A 7,462-nucleotide genomic window follows, 5' to 3' on the forward strand; every position below is an offset into this window, starting at 1 on the left:
GTGTAGTGGTGCATGTGTAAACTAACCATTTTAATATGCTACTTTAATTTAAGAAAACACATCCTATCAAAGAAAAAATTACCTCTAGCCTATAGGTGATGTAAATCCTCAAACAATTCCTAGATCTGCTATTTCAGACGGCCTTCCAAGGGACTTCTTACTTGACTAAATCTGATCCCCACAATTAGATTTGTCTAGAGAAAGGTGGGTTAGAGAACCAAGTGTTGCCGACAACCAGTCCTATAAGGATTTTTTCCTATGATTGTTCACTATGGTTACCTTTGTCCCATAGGGGTGGTCGAGTCTTGAGATTCTTGGTGATCATCGAAAGCACGAGATTCTCTACCATGATTTGGGTAGCCCCGAGGATAACCGCTCGCGCGATGACCTAGCCTAACCCCATATGAATCGGGTTTTTGACACACTCCAACTTTGGACCATGGGATGGTGAAGGATTTTAAGCTCCCTAATATGTCAACAAGATATGTCTCAATTTAAGTGATCTATGGGTGTTATTGGAAGCTTATCCCACCAATCTTACACCTAACTACATAGATTGTTTTGGCCCTGGTGCCTGAGTGGGATTAATCTATGTGAGTTGAATTATTAAGGTGTAGTGTTTCAAGTCTTGGCCCTGTTAGACTCCGTCTCACGTCAGAGATTGATTCTTCTTCAAAACCCTGTTTTGAAGAAGAAATCATTTAATGTATTGATTTAAATTATGTAATTTATGCTCCAGCTCTTCAAAAGGGAGCAGCTTCCTCAAGCTCCTATCTCTGCAAAAGCACAAACCTTGTCTGCAAGCATTAGGGCAGACCAGTTTGATAACCGAGACCCAGAGGAAGCACAAGAGTTCATTCTTCAATTGGTGGTACTTTGGAATGTCCAGTGGCTTGGTTGTGTCTATATCTGTCTTCATGTACAGTCTAGAAAATGTTGAATGGGGTTTGGGGTTTTGTATCCCAACCATGGCAATGGCAATAGCACTCTCTGTTTTCATGTGTGGGACAAGGTTGTGCAGACATAAACTGCCTGGTGACAGTCCATTCACTGGAATTGCCCAACAATGAATAAGCTGGCTGAATAGCACAACATGATGACTGCTAGTCTCTTTATTACCATTGGAGCTTGTTCAGGGACATGGAGATTATAATGGTAAATTGTATAACCCTTTGGGGCAATAGAAGGTTGATACCACGTAGGCCATTGAGGGAACATTTGATTGCATTGAGACGGGCAGATATAATAGTTTTGCATCATACAGATTTGATATCAAAAGAAAAATATCAATATATCATGGCAATGTTGGAATGTTTACTTGAGGAGGAAATCCCTATTTTGGTAGCAAAATGGTCCCGTGCCATTTTTTCAGATTATAGTGCGAAGCTTCAGTGATTCCTCTGAACGTAGTGCACAATATGGTTGTATTGTGTGTTTCTGGCATTGGTTGTCCAGAGTCACTTTCGTTAGCTATGAATGTTTGAGCCATTAAATTACACCCAGCAATTGATCATAAATAGCAAAAAGCCTATGATTTCCAGACATACAGGCTCATATCAAAATCCGTGGAATGATAGATCTTTCCAAGAAGCATGCGGCACATGGCTATGACAGTTGAATTCGGGTCTGTTTTGTGTTACTCTCAAATTCATCAAGTTATTTTTACTATGTGTAAGTTCTCCTTTGGCACTGAAAGGGAAGTTACGTTTGGCAGCTGAGGATTTCAAAGCGGCTCTACAGTCATGATTTTAAGATAAATAAGCTAGAATTTACAGATCTTTGTGATGCCATCTCCTTCAGGGGCTGGGTTGTCCTGCAATACAATTTCAGTCATCAAGTTCACCTAGTGCTTCTCAAGGCTTGATTACTGATGCCTTCACTTCTCGGCAATGGAGAACAGGTAGTCAAATGGGTGGTGATGGAGCAGTTCTATTAAAGCAGTCTTTAAAAGTGCAAATTCTTTATGCACTGCACTCGGGAGATAAGAAAATGGCAGTCAATCTCCTGAAATATCTTGGGTCTCTGGAGGATTGTCTGGCAATTGGTGATTTGATGTCCTTACTTGAGTACTGCTCGAAAGCTCCAGACCCACAGTTTGCTATGGAGCTGTTGAGATTTATGGAGGAAAAGAAGCTAAACATTGGCCAAAGTGGTTATCTATATATTCTGTGTGCCCTTTGTAAAGGTGGCTATCTTGATGAGGCTTTAAATTTGCTAACGCAGCTTGGAGAAAATACTTTTACAAAACCGGGGCTGTCGATGTATAATATTTTCCTAAATGGACGCTAGTCTTCTTGTTCTTGGTGATGTAGTCAGTATTAAATTGGGAGATATCGTTCCTGCGGATGCTCGCCTGCTTGAAGGAGATCCTTTAAAGATCGATCAGTCAGCTCTAACCGGAGAGTCTCTCCCAGTGACTAAGAATCCCGGAGATGAAGTTTACTCAGATTCTACTTGTAAACAAGGAGAAATTGAAGCCGTGGTTATTGCTACTGAAGTTCACACCTTCTTCGGAAAGGCAGCTCATTTGGTGGATAGCACAAACCAAGTGTGTCATTTCCAAAAGGTTCTTACTGCAATTGGTAACTACTGTATACGTTCGATTGCAATTGGAATTGCCATAGAAATCGTTGTCATGTACCCTATTCAACATCGACAGTACAGAGATGGAATTAACAACCTCTTGGTGCTTTTGATTAGTGGAATTCCTATTGCGAAGTGAATGACTGCTATAGAGGAAATGGCTGCCCTGAAAATTCTTTGCAGTGATAAAACCGGGACACTCACTCTCAACAAATTGAGCGTTGATAGGAATCAAAAAGATCTTTCACGCCACAAAGACATCAAACGCAACAGAATAGGATTCGACTCCTATTTCCCCAGATTTTAATTAATGTTTCAACTGGATTTGCGCTCCATGTGTCGGCCATCAGAGGAATTCAAGGGAAACAACGTTCTGTTTTAGAAAAAATGGTGATTCTCTTTATTCTGGCAATTATGGTTGAACAGCTCATTATTTTTATTGACCTGTAGGGAAAAGTTTTTGGAGAAGATATTACGCTACTGTTGTTTTAGTTCTCATTCAAATGCAGCGTAAAGTCAAAAGCCAAATTGAAATACATATAACTATCCCAGCATAGAAAACGAATTGGTTGGTCTATTTTGGGTCTTCAGTTGCCGATCAGAAGATTCAGCTACAGGTTTTGCCTATTCATTGGTTATCAACAAACAAATTGTAACGTTGTTCCTTAAGCAGACTTTTTCCTATTTTTAAGATTTCAAGTGAAACCGCCCCCCATCTTTCATCGATTGGTTTTTTCTGAGTTATATTTAATATATTGTAAAAAGAGGAGAGAGAGAGGGGAGAGTTCTGAGTGTTGAGTGCTGGGACAGAGCTTTCAATGTATAGTTTTTTTGCAGGGATTTTTAATGAAATTTCACAGCTCTAACTTCTGAGATTCATGTGGTATGTTAATTTAGCATTAGTTTTTCCTCTGTTACATATGTAAACCGTTATGTTTCATTTCATTTCACGATCATTTCTAGCTGAACAAATGAAGTGTTAAAGTGAGAATTCATGCCTGCCATGCTCCACTTTTAAGTTTGTTCAATTCAATGTTTTCTTCTGTTTAAGGAGGATTCAAAGTATTTATTTGCCCTCCTTAGCTCCTCACCAGTCTTGCCATCCCATTTAAAAATCTAGATTTGATGCTAAATTCCTTGCCTACCTTGCCTCAGTCGTCAACCTGTGTTGTTCATTATATTTCTCTGTTTGAAGCTGTGATTTTGCCCATGCAGCCCAGAAAAACCCCGTTATTTAATTAAAAACTTTAAATCAATCCTCCTTATCAGTTTACTAGCCTAATATCAGTGTCACTGTATTGGTCATCTCTGTCCATTGAATATTTTACTGAGTTTGACCAGAGAGAGCCTTCTCATACCCCGTAGGGCTAGCTACGAGGTGAAATGGTTTGATGTTGCCTTGAAGGTTTACCTTCCTCACCTAGGGTAAATCTCAAGCGCTAATAGACCCTACAGTTTTAACCAAGCTCACATTCACTTAGGGTGTGCACGTGTGTGTGAAAATGTGTTCAGTGTATGAGCTAATTGATCATGTTTTATGATTCCATGTGTTGCTGAAAATAAAATAATTAAAAACTATAAATAATGAAATAAATAATGTTGTCAATCCAATCACACAAACCCCCACCAAAATGGGCAAACAAGAAGTAAATAAAGAGGTGGAAAGCAATCTACTCAAATACACACTTATGGCCAAAATATATAAGGTCAAAGGGAATGGGATCTAAAGGCATCAATATGTTGTAAATGGTGCAGAAAACCAATAAAAATCAGAGGTGAAATGCTGGACAAGGATAGGAAAGAAGATCCAATACCCAGGATGCACAAGGGGATACTAAGGGGGGAAGGCAATACTAAACTCTAAAGGGATTAAAATGATGAAGAAGCCTATCCAAAAGGGATGAAAAATAGTGGACAAACCCTCAAAAATAGTAGTTGAAAATGTTTCCCTATAGACTCCTCAACTTAGCAAGTCTCTTCCTAAACAATGGAGGTGTACTCTAAACCCTAGGGGGCTTTTTCCTTCCTCAATGAGAAACTACTAAGTGGATCTAGGCCTAGGGGTGACTAAGGACAAGACAAAAACCTTTCCCAGTACACATGCAACACAGTTGGAAAATCTGGAAAATTATGAACAAAAAAAATAAAATAATAATAATAATAATAATAAAATAAATAAAAAATAAAAAATGAGAAAAGCAGAAATTGACCTGAAAAGTGCGTCCGGACACGGATAATGGGATGAAAAGTGTGTTGGGACATAGAAAATTGTGTTCTATTCCTGCAACTTTTTCTTGGTAGATATCACCGAGATTGTGCCATCTCATACTCAGCAGGTACCTGTGACCTACGGAAAGATGTGGAACCTCAACAAAACCCAAAATATTTCCAGAAAATAATCGAGATCTAAAAATAAAATTGAGAGGCTAAAATTAGCTAGAAAAACACTAAAGAGGGTTGAAACAACATTCACCAATGTTTTGAATTACTACACCAGTGGAGTCTCCATTTGTTAGTGTAAATATTTTGGAAAAGTGTACCAAAAATGCTTCACTTAAGTCACTCATGACAAGTGACCTTAACAACAAGATGTGGGTGCTCTTATGCGTTAGATATGTAATAAAACGTGATAAAATCATGCAAGAAATATCGGATGCAAGTCCAAAACATATAGAAGCAGTAAAGAAAAGTGAAATGACCTAATAAAAGGACTTTAAATGAATAATATTTTATTAAAAGAACTTGGTGAGGAAGATTACCACATGGGACATGGGTATTTAGATCCCCATCTATGGGATGGGTCCTTTTGATGTCCTTATGCTTCAGCAATCTTGTTCTTCTCTCTCAAATATGCAGAAAACCCAAAAGCAAGATGGAACTCAAGTGGGAGCTCAAATGTTGTGAGTTGATAATGGTGATGATGATAATGGTCATGGTGAAGAATGAATGGAAAACCCTATTATTTATAACAAAGGATTGAGCTAAATTAGGATTTGGAAAATAATAAAATATTATTGACCAAATCAAAATCTAACCGTTAGGAATACCTTATTATATTTTTTGGAGAGGGAAAAGATATTAAAAATGATCAAATATCTTTATTTAGAAAATGGTTGAAGTAATTAACAAATAAAATGATTTATTAATCACTTTTTGAGGATTAAGAAAAGTGTGAATTTGAAATAATTATTAAATAATGGTTTAACAATTAATCCAAAAACAAGAATAATGAATAATAAATAAATAATGATTTATTTAATTATTTCCAAGGTTATTTAGTCAAATGTGTTAAGAAATAATTATCAAATCATTATTTAATAATTATTTCTAGAGAAAATTAAAATAGTAATTATTTATTCAATTATTCACATGTGGTTTTTTAATTTTAAACATAAACAATTTAATAAAAATGGATTACTAAATTATTTCCTATGGTGAAAGTGATTTTACTATGGTAAAATTAATCTTACATGATGTATTTCGATCCACTTAGTTATAAATGGATAGGTGGTCATTTTTTAGGTGATATCAAACTCATTTCAAATTGTGCAATATTATCATGCTCTACATCCACAACATCATGTGTAGATCCTGACATATGTTGTTTAAGGGGTAAAAATCCTGTTGTGGATGGTTTGGAGGTCATATTGGTCTCAATGACTGGTGACTCACTCATAGGTGGAGCATCGACACCGCTACCAATGCTAACCCAACCCATAGTCGCTACACAAGGATCAAACTCAACCAAAACCTCTTGTAAAATAAAGAGTTTTTTTATAAATGATGAGATAACTAAATCATAAACAAATAATTGGGATAATTAAATGAGTTGTTCACCCCATATTGACGAAGTTGTTGTAGCAAGGTTTTGATTTCACCTTTTATCTCATTTGTCTGAGGCTCAATCAAAACTAACAAATTAAGTTTTTTGGTTTTTGTAAATTTAAGATTCCTTATTTCTTGCATTTGATCGACAAACATAAAAATTGCATCATCAATAACCTCTTCCTCATGAGCATCTGTGGAATTCTGTAAGGTTGGTGCCTTCCCCTTATAACCTTGTTTATCAAATAAGTGTAATTTGCAATTTATCCACAATTAATCATCATTATAATAATAAGAAAACCATTATTGAATACATACTTCCCCCATAATAGTAATATCTGTATTTATTCTATTCAAATTGTAATCAGTGAACAACTCTTCCCCTACAACTATTGATTTAATGGCACATACAAATACACGGTTTCCTTCATATCCCTCGAATATGCAATTGAGTTTCTTATTTGTGGTGAGGGTCTGTGTACTATTTATAAACCCTGTAATATTCCCTTATGCTTTTGTCCTTCCAAAAATATACATTGTTTCACCTTTATTTTCATCATTTCCTTTTAGTTGTATATAATTTGTAGCCACTCCATATCTTCGCATACTTTTGGTTTATTGGACTAGCCATACCCAATCATTGTAGTTGTAATAGGGTCTAACATACTCCATGAATTCAGTTAATCCTCTATAACATACCATTATACAATCCATGGAAAATAGCCCCAAACCATGTAATGATGATGGGGAAATGTTGTATATACTTTCATTAACAAAAAAAACAGCGTTTATTTTAGGAAGATCCTTGGTTGCCGATTGTTTCACTAGATGTTTGCACCTCAAGGGCACCTTGATGTCATTTGTGCTCTCATTATCATAAGAACATGACCCCCCTTCAGCGAGAAAAATTTCCATGCATCTATGGAATTTTCTTCTAATATTTTCACCTCTAGTTGATCTTTGCATGCTAGACGTCATAGCAGATGTTTGGTCAATTTATTCTATCCTATATAAAATTTCATCACTCGATGAAGATAGATCTGACAAATACCTA

At 36.3% G+C, this 7,462-nt stretch overlaps 1 pseudogene; it reads left to right on the plus strand.

Moving 5' to 3' along the window:
• The first annotated feature begins 2,278 nt into the window (after positions 1 to 2,278).
• On the plus strand, positions 2,279 to 2,890 carry LOC149154563 (ATPase 1, plasma membrane-type pseudogene; annotated as a pseudogene).
• Positions 2,891 to 7,462: the final 4,572 nt, after the last annotated feature.

Source organism: Pinus tabuliformis, chromosome 9 (assembly GCF_031772625.1).
Source record: "Pinus tabuliformis cultivar Carrire ecotype Pingquan chromosome 9, CPIR1, whole genome shotgun sequence".
NCBI classification, from domain to species: Eukaryota; Viridiplantae; Streptophyta; class Pinopsida; order Pinales; family Pinaceae; genus Pinus; species Pinus tabuliformis.